Source organism: Tachyglossus aculeatus, chromosome 26, assembly GCF_015852505.1.
Source record: "Tachyglossus aculeatus isolate mTacAcu1 chromosome 26, mTacAcu1.pri, whole genome shotgun sequence".
NCBI classification, from domain to species: domain Eukaryota; kingdom Metazoa; phylum Chordata; class Mammalia; order Monotremata; family Tachyglossidae; genus Tachyglossus; species Tachyglossus aculeatus.
In genome coordinates, this window is record NC_052091.1 from 20,545,433 (window position 1) to 20,558,691 (window position 13,259).

At 49.9% G+C, this 13,259-nt stretch overlaps 1 protein-coding gene across 1 annotated transcript in view; it reads left to right on the top strand.

Annotated features, from left to right (window-relative positions):
• Positions 1-13,259, top strand: part of ZNF710 (zinc finger protein 710) — a 77,236-nt gene that overhangs the window by 12,274 nt on the left and 51,703 nt on the right. Inside the window, exon 2 of the mRNA XM_038767610.1 lies at positions 10,464-10,655. The gene's annotated coding sequence lies outside the window, so the exon portion shown is untranslated. The remainder of the gene's footprint in view (positions 1-10,463; positions 10,656-13,259) is intronic.

Below are 13,259 nucleotides of genomic sequence, written 5' to 3' on the forward strand. Positions count from 1 at the left end.
TGTGCCCAGAGTCCCCAGGCCAGTGGCTTCCTGTGCCAGAGCTGCAGGACCCGACCTAGGTTATCTAGAAGAGGGGGAGGGGCAGAAATCGGGATAGAATTACCAAAGGAAGATCCGCTCCTTCACTGTTCTAAATTTATCTTTCCCCTCTCTCTCTCTCTTTCTCTCTCTCTCCCTCCCCTCTTTAGTGTCTCCCATTATATCTCTCCCAATAGTCCAAAGCTGCCTCTCTCGCTGTTCCTGCAGTCTCTAGAAAAGTGTCTCTTACCTCTTCCTTTACCCTCAGACTGACGTTTACCACCGGGGCTGCTGCTTCCTTCCTTTCCGGACCCAGGCAGGCGGAGTCTTATCTTTCTTTTCCAGCTCCAGCCCCCTTCTCCCATCTTTTCTTTTTTCCCTCGCTTCCCTCCCATCCTCTGTTTTTCTTCCATTTGGTTGTTGTTTCCCCCGGTTCCTGACAGCTTCCCTCCCGGGAAGAGCCGGGAACCTGGGATCATGGGCTCAGTAGCCCTTCCTGGGGCTATTCAGAGGTGGGGGGGACGGGGGTGGGTCAGCACAGGGACCGCTTTCCCCTCAGAAGGCTCAGTGTCCCAGCCACTGCATGGAGTAGGAGTGTGTATATCTTTAAAATTATTTTCTATCAACCCCAGAGATTCGAGAACCGTTCACTTTATCTGAACTCGACGTCTGATGGTTCTGGAAATAGAGGCCCATGTTGGGAGAGGGTGTTGGGATGCGATTCCCTGGGGGTAGTCTTTGTTTAAAATTTAATATGCTCCTCTCTCCGGCTCAAAGGCCCAAAGACGGAGGCTAGGCGATCTGCTGCTGGCTGGCATTTAGACACTTCATCTGTCTGGTTTCTGAACTATTATCTTCCCTTCAACATCCCGTTTCCCCTCTTCTCCGCCCTCCCCCTCCCAACACTTTTCCCTCCAGTCCTTCCAACGCTTTGTGTCTGCTAATAATAATAATAATCATAATGATGATGGCATTTATTAAGCGCTTACTATGTACAAAGCACTGTTCTAAGTGCTGGGGAGGTTACAAGGTGATCTGGTTGTCTCACGGGGGGGCTCACAGTCTTCATCCCCATTTTACAGATGAGGTCACTGAGGCCCAGAGAAGTGAAGTGACTTGCCCAAAGTCACACAGCTGACAACTGGCGGAGCCGGGATTTGAACCCATGACCTCTGACTCCAAAGCCCGGGCTCTTTCCACTGAGCCACGCTGCTTCTGCTTCACTAATGACTAGATGGCACCTGTTCGGGCTGCCCCGTGCCCCAAGCAACCCCGGGGAGGTGCGACTCCCAAAAACACGTCACCCTGGTTTCCCAAGCACTGTCTGAAGCCAAGGGGGTTGGGCCCCCTCTGGAGCTGATGTGACCTGTGGCTTGTCTCTTCCTCTCCCAGAATGCCCCAAGGGAGATTTTAGAAAGAGGTTGAACCGGCCCTGGGCCCCCCCGAGCTGAGTTATGGCAATCGGGGCGGAGGGGCCTCCTCGTTAGGTGCAGTTCCAAGTCAGGGAGGTCGTGATGGGGAAGTGGTCTCTCAGAGCTTCTGGCCAGGGTCCATTGGGCCCATGGTCACCGTTTGACCCAGCCCCAGTGGATGTCTAGGGCTCTGGGAACATCTGCTCATCCCAGGAAAATCTTAACCGCAGAGTCCCGGGTTTCGGTGCCAGCTCTTCCGACTCAGAGTCAGGCTCAGGCTGAGTCAATGCCGCTTCTCCGTCCCGGCCAGGAGCCAGGCCGGGGCCACCAGCGGACCGAGGCCCTCTTTTCTCTGGATAGAATCCCCTATCGAGTCCCCAAGCATCTGTCCTGGGACTGCAGACCCTAAAACCCACAGTCCCTCCTTCACTTGCCTCCCCACCCCCAATTTCCGGGGAATGTCCATTAGCCAATGCACAATAGGGTTGCTTATGACTCTTCTCAGCTGCTGTCTCCACCCGAGTCTGTGCTACTGCTGTATCCATGACATAAACCTCTTTCTGAGAAGTATTTTGCTACAATACAATGCGGTACAGTATAAGAGTTGGTAGACATGTTCCCTGCTCTCAATGAGCTTGCAGTCCAGAGGGGGAGACAGATATTAGTATAAATAAATAATTTATAATATATTATTTGTCAATATGTGAATGTGTTGTGGGGCTGAGGGTGGGACAAATACCAAATGTTCAAAGGTCACAGATTCAAATGCACAAATGATGCAGAAGGGAGAGGGAGCCAGGAAAAAGAGGGCATAATTGGGGAAGGCCTCTTGGAGGAGATGTGACCTCCTTCGAAAGTACAAGCAGTGTGGCCCAGTGGACAGAGCATGGGCCTGGGAGTTAGAGGACCTTGGTTCTAACCCCAGTCCTGCCACTTGTCTGTTGTGTGACCTTGGGCAAGTTGCTTAACTTCTCTGTGCCTCAGTTCCCTCACCTGTAAAATGTGGGTTAAGACTGTGAGCCCCATGTAGGACAGGGACTGTGTCCAACCTGATTAGCTTGTATCTGTCCCAGCACTTAGAACAATGCTTGACACATAGTAAGTGCCTAACAAATACCATCATCATCATCAAGAGACAGGAGGCAGGGAGGTCAGCAAGGAGTCTGATACAGTAATCAAGGTGGGATAAGATAAGCGCTTGGTTTAATGTGGTAGCAGTTTGGTTGGAGTGGAAAGGACAGATTTTAGCGATGTTGTGAGGGTTGAACTGGCAGGATTTAGTGATAGTGATAATAGGATACTATTAGCCTTTTTAAGGTCACGTCTCCTCCAAGAGGCCTTCCCCAATTAAGCCCTCTTTTTCCTGGCTCCCTCTCCCTTCTGCGTCATTTGTGCATTTGAATTTGTGACCTTTGAACATTTGGTTTTCGTCCCACCCTCAGCCCCGCAACACTTATTCACAAATTTATAAATGATATTTTATACATTATTTATTTATAGTAACATCTGTTCCCCCCCACCCCCAGACTGCAAGCTTATGAGGGCAGGGAATATGTCTACTAACTGTTGTATTGTATTCTCCAAACTGCTTAGTCCAGTGTTCTGCACAGAGTAAGTGCCTAATAAATACCATTGATTGATTGATTGATACTACTACTAGATTGTGAGCCCCACATGGGGCCGGGACTATGAGGAACATGATTATCTTGTATTCCAGGGTTTAGTATGGTGTCTGACACTTAGTAAGCACTTAAAAAAATCGCAATTACTATTGTTATTGAAGGGAACCGTAATAATGATGGCATTTATTAAGCACTTACTATGTGCAAAGCACTGTTCTAAGCACTGGGGAGGTTACAAAGTGATCCGGTTGTCCCACGGGGGGCTAACAGTCTTAATCCCCATTTTACAGATGAGGGAACTGAGGCCCAGAGAAGTGAAGTGACTTGCCCAAAGCCACACAGCTGACAATTGGCAGAGCCGGGATTTGAACCCATGACCTCTGACTCCAAAGCCCACGCTCTTTCCACTGAGCCACGTTGCTTCTCATGTAGCTTGTCGCAGCATGTAGCAGGTATTGGAGCAAACCATAGCAGTAATTCTTCTGCTTGAATTTCTCTTCATTTCACCCAACTTCCGGCTTCGAAAAGACAAGCAATCAATCAAATTTATTGAGCGGTTACTATGTGCAGAGCACTGTATTAAGCACTCGAGAGAGTACAGTACAATTAGCAGACAGGTTCCATGCCCACAACAGCTTACAGTTTAGAGGGGGAGACAGACATTAATATGAATAAATAAATAGTTTATAATGTATAATTTAAAGATATGTACATAAATTCTGTGGGGTCAAGGATGGGGTGAATATCAAGGGTCCAAACATCACAGATTGAAGTGCATAGATGACAGAAGGGAGATAGAGCTGGAGAAAAGAGGTCTTAATCAGGGAAGGCCTCTTAGAGAAGGTGTGACCTCAGTAATGCTTTGAAAATGGTGAGAGTGGTGGTCTGGCATATTTGGAGGGGCAATGAGTTCCAGGCTAGGGGGATGACTTGGGAAAGGGGTCGGCGGTGAGATAGACGGGATTGGGGCATGGTGAGTAAACTGGGGCTAGAAGAGTGGACTCTGGGCTGGGCTGTAGTAGGAGATTAGTAAGGTGAGGTAAGGTGAGGCAAGCTGACTGATGCTTTAAAGCCAATGGTAAGGAGTTTGTTTCTGTTTGTTGTGAAGGTGGATGGGCAGCCATTTAAGTTTCCTGAGGAGTGGGAAGACATGAACTGAACGTTTTTGTCAATAAATGATTTATTGAGCAGAGTGAAGTATGGATTGGAATGGGGAGAGAAAGGAGGCCAGGAGCTCAGCAAGGAGGCACATGTAGTAGTAGAAGTGGGTTAGGATAAGTGCTTGGATCAGCATGGCAGCAGTTTGAATGCAGAGGAAAGAGCGAATTTTAGCAATGTTGTGAAGGTAGAACCAACAGCATTTGGTGACAGATTGTATATGTGGGTGGAAAGAGAGAGATGAGACGAGGGTAACGCCAAGGTTATGGGCTTGGGAGAGAGGGTAGATAGTGGTGTTGCCTACAGTGACGGGAAAGACAGGGGAGGACAGGGTTCAGGTGAGAAGATATGGAGTCCAGTTTTGGACAGGTTTAATTGGAGATGTCAGCGGGACAGCCAAGTAGATATGTCTTGAAGGCAGGAGGAAATCTGAGATTGCAGGGTAAGAGTGAGATCGGAGCTGGAGATAGAGTTTTGGGAATCATCTGCATAGAGGACCTAGAACTGAGCCTTGAGGGACCCCTACTTTCAGAGGGTGGGAGGCAGAGGAGCCAGCAAAAGAGACTGAGAAGGAGCAGTCAGAGAGATAGGAGGAGAACCAAGAGAGCATAGTGTCAGTGAAGCCAAGGTTGGGTAATGTTTTCAGGAATAGGTGGAGGTCTGCAGCGTCAAAGGCGGCTGAGAGGTCTAGGAGGATTAGGATGGAGTGCAGACCATTAGATTTGGCAAGAAGAAGGTCATTGGTTACCTCAAAGAGGGTTGTTCTGTGGAGTGAAGTGGGCCGAAGCCAGATTGGAGGGGGTCTAGGAGAGAATTGGAGGAGAGGAAGTGGAGACAGCGGGTGTAAACAATTTTCTCAAGAAATTTGGATAGAAATGGTAGGAGGGCAATAACTGGAGGAAATTGTGGGTTCAAGGGAAGGTATTTTTAGGAAAGGGAATACATAAGCATGTTTGAAAGCCGTAGGGAAGAAGCCATTAAAAGTGAATAGTTGAAGATGGCAGTCAAGGAGGGAAGAAGGGAGTTGGCAAGTGTTTTAAAAGAGTTTGAAGGGATGGGGTCCAAAGTACAGGTGGAGGGGTTAGACTTAGAGACGAGGTGAGAGATTTCACCTTGAGTTCCTGCAGTGAACATAGGGAGAATCGAAGAGGTTGGAGGAGAAGGGGGGATTGGAGAGGAGCAGGGGAGATTTTAGGGAGATCGTGCCTGATGGTTTCAAGACCTACTGGAAAGAGCGTGGGCCTGGAAGTCAGGAGACCTGGATTCTAGCCCCGGCTCTGCCACTGGCCTGCTGTGTGACCAGAGGCAACTCACCTTCTCTGTGCCTCCATTTCCTTACCTGTAAAATGGGGATAAAATATCTCTTCTTAGACTGTGAGCCCCATGGGAGACAGGGACTGTGTCTGATCTGATTATCTTATACCTACTGCAGGGCTTGGCATAAAGCTAGCATTTAATGAATACCACCATAATTATGGTGCAAAAGAGATTGAACGAAGTACCCTCTCTGCCCTTGATTTTGCTTCAAGACGATAGCCAAGGGGACGCAGCGAGTGGCTGATTGCAAGGACCACACACTCTCTGCGTTTGCTAGGGGCTCTTCCTGCTACACCCCATCTGATTGTGTAAAGGGATTCTGGAAGCTGGGATGGGGGGAGCCCAAACTTCTAGACTGACACCCCCCAAAAAACAGGAAGGGAAAGCTGATATATGTTAGAAGTCTTCTGGAAGATTGCTTTAGGTTACAGCTAGAAACAGGCAGTAATGAGCCTCCTCTCCCCTACTAGCAGGGCTTACTTGGGAACGCCACTGTCTCTTCTTGTGACGTCTTTTCCATAAGGATCTTTACGGATCCCTGTAGTTGCTGAAGAAACCATGACTGGACCCCCTCTGTGGAAGGGTATTGAATAATGTTGTTGGTATTCGTTAAGCACGTGCAGTTCTAAGTGCTGGGATAGATACAAGTTAATCAGGTTGGACCTGATCCTTGTCCCACATAGGGCTCACGGTTTTAATCCCCACTTTACAGATGAGATAGCTGAGGCACAGAGAAGTGAGGTGACTTGCCCAAGGTCACACAGCAGACAAGTTGCACAGCTGGGATTAGAACCCAGCTCCTTCTGACTCTCAGGCCTGTGCTCTATCCATCTATCTATGATGCTTCCCCACTCATCCCTGAGGGGGGCTGCTTTCTGAGCCAATGCCCAATCACCAAAAGAGGCCTCACCTGTAGAAGGCTCCCTTCTTTCTCAGTTATTCACCAGCCTGGCTCCTCATGGGTTCATGTCGGCGGACTTTCTCACTCCAGCCCCCAACTATCAAGCAAGCACCAAAGAGAAGCAGCCTGGCTCAGTGGGAAAGAGCACGGGCTTTGGAGTCAGAGGTCATGGGTTCAAATCCCGGCTCTGCCAGTTGTCAGCTATGTGACTTTGGGCAAGTCACTTAACTTCTCTGTGCCTCAGTTCCCTCATCTGTAAAATGGGGATTAAGACTGTGAGTCCCCTGTGGGACAACCTGATCACTTTTGTATTTTAGAATTTTTTGTAGACAGCTGTCTACATGTTTTGTTTTGTTGTCTGTCTCCCCCTCTAGACTGTGCCTCATTCTCACCTGTCTTGCCGTCAACCCCCAGCCCACGTCCTCCCCCTGGCCGTGGAGTGCCTTCCCTCTGCACATCCGCCACGCTAGCTCTCTTCCTCCCTTCAAAGCCCTACTGAGAGCTCACCTACTCCAGGCGGCCTCCCCAGACTGAGCCCCCTCCTTCCTCTCCCCCTCGTCCCCCTCCCCATCCCCCCGCCTTACCTCCTTCCCCTCCCCACAGCACCTGTATATACGTATATATGTTTGTACATATTTATTACTCTATTTATTTATTTTACTTGTACATATTTATTCTATTTATTTTATTTGGTTTTTATGTTTTGTTTTGTTGTCTGTCTCCCCCTTCTAGACTGTGAGCCTGCTGTTGGGTAGGAACCGTCTCTATATGTTGCCAACTTGTACTTCCCAAGCGCTTAGTAAAGTGCTCTGCACACAGTAAGCGCTCAATAAATATGATTGAATGAATAAGCGGTGGAGCAGGGATTAGAGCCCAGGTCCTCTGACTCCCAGGCCTGTGCTCTTTCCACTAGGCCATGCTGCTTCTCAGTGGATTTTCTTTACTGAAGTCAACCATGCTGACTGGAACTGACTCCAGTCACAAGGAAATGAGCTGGCGCATTTTTTTTAAGGTAATTGTTAGGCACTTACTATGTGCCAGGCACTGTTCTAAGTGCTGGGGTGGATACAAGCTAATCAGATTGGACACAGTCCATGTCCCACATGGAGCTCACACTCCTAATCCCCTTTTTACAGAGAGAGAGAGTCCAAGCCTGCCTCCAGAAGGGAAAGATTTTAGCAATTGTCTTTTTCTGGGTGGGCTGAAATCCGGAAAAGTACCCGGTGTGGATCTATTCATGACATGACCACAGGGGAGCTATTTTGGGAACTGTAGCTGTAGCAGTGTTTTGGGGGAAGCTGGGAATTCCTGGGTTTATTTCTGGAGCCGATCTAAGATTCCGCTGTATGATTATCACTGCTGTTGAAACCTTTCGACCAAGTAAATCCTGTAGATCTGTTCATTAAGCTTCTTGTGGGTGGAGATCTGTCTACTACTCTGTTGTACTCTCCCAAGTGCTTAGTATAGTGCTCTGCACACTGCAAGCACTCAATAAATACCCCTGAATGATAGATAAGCAAAGAGAGCATGTGAATACACTAGTTGGGGAGCTTACAGATTCAAGAAGAATCACTAATTCCAGGGGAAGGGGTGGGCATTAGGCATGACCTCTACATGCAGCTGCTGCAGGACCTGGTAGTATAATAAAGGGTATGAATAAAGGGTAGTAATAGTAGTGATAGTAGCAGTAGTAGTACGGTAGTAGTCCTGGAGTAATAATAGTATGAGTAGTATAGTAATAGTTATAGCAGTAGTAGAAGTTATAGTAGTAGTAATAATAAGAGTAATAGAGTAGTAACAATAATAGTAATGGAGTATTAGTAGTAGTTGAAGAAGTAGTAGTAGCAGTAATCTTAGTAGTTGAAGTAATAGTAGTAGAAGTAGTGTAGCAGTAGTAATAGAAGTAGTAGTAGTATAGTAGTAGCTGTAGTAGTAGTACAGTGCCTGGCACACAGTAAATGCTTAACAAATGCCATAATTATTAATTATTAGTAGTAGCAAAGATAGTAGTAATAGTAATAGTAGTATAGTAGAAAAGGGAGTAGTAGTAGTAATAGTAATATAGTAGAAGTAGTAGTAGTAGTAGCAGTGGTAATGCTTCCCATGCCTCTCAGGGTGGGGGCTAGATCTCAGAGACACGAGATGGTGAGCGCAATCTCCCAGAGCATTTAGAAGGTGCCCTGGCATGGAGCCCTGAGAGCATCCCAGTAATAGCTGTAATGAGCAGTTGGCACTTGGAACCTTGGGGTTAAAACTGGAGGCCATCCTGAAGAAGTAACCAGCTCGCCACAGTCCTTGGCTCTCATTTTTCTTTCCCTGCTTCACCCCTTGGAAGCCCTTACCCAAGTTTGCCACCTAGCTGGAAATGGAAAGTTGGGCCTTGTGTTTGTGTTTGTGTATGTGTGTATATATACACATGCGCTGTATTAGTCCCTTAATGAGTACTCACAATTTTTCTTGCACATGACCTTTTAGCTCATTTGGCCTTGAGGTCTAGGCTCAGTCCTTCCTTCGGGGGCCACTGAGACTACCGTATGTTGGGGAGAAATGTGTGTGGGACATACAATGACCATATTGTGTGGAGGGGTGTGGGGCAGCGAGCTTCAGTCTCATTTTGCCAACTGATCTCTTCTCTGGCCACCATCCCCACCAGAACATCCTGGCACTGAAAGGGGAGCCTGAAGGGAGCCCCTTCTTCCTTCACCTTTAGTTGGTCAGCTGGTCAGTCATTCGGATTTATTGAGCGCTACAGTGTGCAGAGCACTATACTAAGTGCTTGGGAGAGTACAGTAGAACAATATAACAGACATATTTCCCTGCCCACAATGAGCTTACAGCCTAGAAGGGAAGACAGACATAAATAAATAAATTGCAGCTATGAACCTAAGTGCTATGGGGCAGGGAGCGGGGATGAATAAAGGGAGCAAGTCTGGGCAATGCAGAAGGAAGAAGAAGAAAAGGAAAAAGGAAATGTCTGTCTCCCGCCCTAGACTGTAAGATCATTATGGGCAGGGAGCATGCCTACCAACTCTGTAGTAAGGAATCAGGCCTGGAAGAGTCTTGCTAAGCCTCCTGCTCAGCTGGTTTTGAGTTCCTCAGTCTGCCCAGTTTACCTGGTCCTTCCCTTCTATCCCCAAGATGGCGCAGCCCCGGTGATGATTGTCCCTGGTTCTGGAGCAGGCCTAGTGGACTGGGGAAACCCATCCCCTTTGAGGGGGCGGCCTGGATTCCTCAAGGCCAGACAGGAGATGAGTTGGTTCTGGTTTGAACTATCCGTTCTGATGACTTAAGCTGGGAATGCAGATTTTTTATTAGCTCACCCGATGCCACGCTCTGTTCCCTGCCAACTCTCTTGTGTCTCTCTCTCCTGGTGGCACCTTGCTCCGCTGACAGTTCATGTTGGCTGGGAAACCCACGAAAGAAAGGCGCGGGTCATGGCCCACAACCTTGGTTACCTCTCTCCAGAAGAGCGAGCGCCCTGCCCCTTTAGTCCGGGCCTCTCAGGATTGAACCCCTACCTTGGGGAGAGTGTGGGTGACCTTGGGTCAGAGGCCACCTAAGGGCTGAGGGAGGAGAGGGAATCCTCCCTGAAGTGTGCTCTTTCCCAGGGGGTCCGAATTGCCTTTCAGAATGACAGGAAAGGACTCCAAACTGCTTGCTTCCTCCTCCTGCTAACCCCTCTATTTTTAAACTAATAAAGCACCAGACCTGTCCGTCTGTCTCGCTCCCTGTCTGTTTCCATTTCTCTCTCCCCCATCCCCATTTCCTCCCCCATTCTCCTTCTCTCCTCCACCCCCTTTTCTCGCCCTCTCCCTTTTATCTCCGAGTAACAAAAACGCACTTCACGTGTTCACATTTTTCCACCCACACATTTAGCGCGGTCTCTGTTCTCCTCTGTTCGATTTAAAACACGCTGTGGGTTGGTGGCTGCCGATTGGTCCTCCGTTTCCCCCGGAGTGGTGCTTTTCATTGAATCCTGTCCTGCCTGGCTCCTGCCTCTGTACGCTCTCACAGACGTCTTTTCCCGCTGTCTAGGACTTTCCCCGGGCCACTAGCCTGGTTAGGCTAGAAGGGGGGAGCCACACGTTGGCTGGCGGAACTCACGGGGGCCAAAACGTGAGGTGGCACAACCGACCGCTCAGCCCCAGGCCAAGGCTGGAGCTGCAGGAGAGGGTCAGGCTGCAGCCCACCTGGCCGGACAGATTTCTGGAGCTCCGATGGCAATCGGTGAGTCAAAACTCCCTCACCCCGCCTCCTGGAGCTGTCTGGGGGCAAGGTGGTTTAGGAGGGGAAAAGATGCATGGTCTCGCTGGGAATCCTTTTTTTCATAAATGGTTGGGGAGGGTTGCAGCGAAGGGGTGGCCTCGTTAACTTCCAGTGGTTCTCTAGCCACTAGCTGACCCCGACTAGCCAGACTCTGGCAGTGCTGGCAATACTGGCCAGGCCCCACTCTCCAAACTCTGAGAACACAACTCCATCTGCTCCTCTCCCTCCCAATGGCTACTACTGACACCTGTCCACATGTTTTGTTTTGTTGTCTGTCTCCCCCTTCTAGACTGTGAACCCATTGTTGGGTAGGGACCGTCTCTGTATGTTGCCAAGTGCTTAGTACAGTGCTCTGCACACAGTAAGCGCTCAATAAATACGATTGAATGAATGAATGAATGTAAGTAAGACCCTTGGCCAGAGGGGAGGGCAGGCCCCCGATGGGAAATTGGGGAGCACATGTCACCCTGTACGCTCCAAGTGCTCCAGGTGCACGACTGGTCTTTCCCCTCCTTTCCTCCAGCTTTTCTCATCCATGCCACTCACTCCCCATAACTCTGTCCCACTCCCACCCTGATTTCCGCTTCTTGGTACAGTGCTATGCACACAATAAGCGCTCAATAGATACCATTGATTGATTGATCCCACTACGTGTGATACCCTCCCGTGCCCCTGCCTCTTCTTCCCCTTCCACCCCATCTGATCCTGCCCCCCAACTGCCTTCTGAACCTGACCCACCCTCCGCCCTCCTTCCCAGTAAACCCCTTCAAGCACTTTCTTTCCCATCCCCCTGGTCCTCCTGCCCTTTTAAAGAAAGCAAAGAACAACAGAAAAAAAATAACCGAGGAAGCACTGAAGACCGTCTTTCTAGTGCCCACCTCCTTGCTTGCAAAAAAAGTGTGTGTGTGAGTGCGCGCATACATCTGCATCTATCATCTGATCCGCTTATTACTGGTAGTGTTGCCGCAGGGCATTCCAGCTTGGAATGGAAACCCCTGCTGGCAAGGGACAAGGTTGCCGTTACCTTTGGAAGAGCTTTCTTTGGCCACTTAGTCCCATCTCCATCCACAAGGCCCTTGTTCACCACTCATGGATGGTGCTGGGAATTGGCCTCCCTCCTCAGTTCTTCCTAAAAGGTGGAGGGTCTGGGGCGCTAAAGGTCTGGAGAAATGGCGGGTTTCATCCTCAAAGCCCAGTGAAACAAAGGAAGAGTGGAACGGCCTGCTGGGGAAGAAGGGGCATTTTCTGCCTGGGAAGTCTCCTCAGAAGAGTTTGGCTCCAGAGGAAGGAGCCAGGGGAGGGGCGTGTTGATGATGGGCAGGGAGATGGTGCCAGCCTGGTGGCTGGGTGACTGGGTCTTCTGAGGCCGACCAGGGAGCTGACTCCTGGCCACCACAGAGCGGGCCTGGTGGTTTCTGGGTCTGCCCCTCTTCCCCTGCCTTACCGTGGCGGGGCTTCTTCCAGTGTTTCCAAGGCGTTTCTCCGAGAGCTCAGCGCATTCTCTAGATGGGTTGGTTTTCCCATCAGCTAGTGGCTGGGTGGCACCCAGGAGATCTCTGCTGGTTTAATCTGCCCCCCACTTCCCATGCCTGCCCAGCGGGTTTGCAGCCGGATGTGGCACAGGGTGGGCTCCCTGCTTTCCTTCCTGAACCTGGTGGGGCAGTACAAGGTGGGGCCTTTTCAGGGGTCCTTAAGGAGCTCAGTTCCCCTCAGTGAGACCCAACTGGCATCTCCCTTCTCTCCCTGCGGTCTCTTGGGCATCTGACAAGACTGTTCTCTTCCTGAGCCCCTCCCTCCCTTCTGCATTGCCTTCTGCAGCTTTGGCTAACCAAGGAAACCCCCCATCTCAGGTCTGTCTCTTATGGTATTTGTTAAGGGCTTACTATGTGCCAGGCACTGTGCTAAGCACTGGGATAGATGCAAGCTAATCAGGTTAGACATAGTCAGTGTCCCACATGGGGCTCACAGTCTTAATCCCCATTTTGTGGACGAGGTAACTGAGGCCCAGAGAAGTGAAGTGACTTGCCCAAGGTCACACAGCCGACAAGTGGCCGAGCTAGGATTAGAACCCACGTCCTTCTGATTCTCAGGCCTGGGCTACATCCTAACTCCCATCACTTTCCATTTCTGCTCCTCTGCCCATGCCCCATCACCATTTCCCCCTCATGTACTCTCTGCGTCTCAGGGTTGGGAAGGCCCTCTCTGTCCCCCTTCCTCCTTGCCTTTGCCCATATGCCCCTTCCTGCTTTGCCAGCCCTCTCCCCAACCCTCCAGAGGTTAGCTTCACTCTACTCAGCGCTTGTGTCCCCAGGCCTCTGCTGCCACCCTTCCCTCTGCTTCTCACGCCATCCGTAACCACGAGCTCCCTCCAGCCCTTCAGGGCCCATCTCTCCAAAGCCTGACTCTCCCCAGAAATGCACTCTACAGCCTACACTCTACACTCTACAGGAAGATATTTGTCAAGCAAAATGGTCCTGGTCTAGGCCACCTAACCCAAGACACTCCCTCCCACAGCCCCAGGGCAACTGGAGGATCTGTGTTGCACATGTCCCGTTGGTTGGGGAT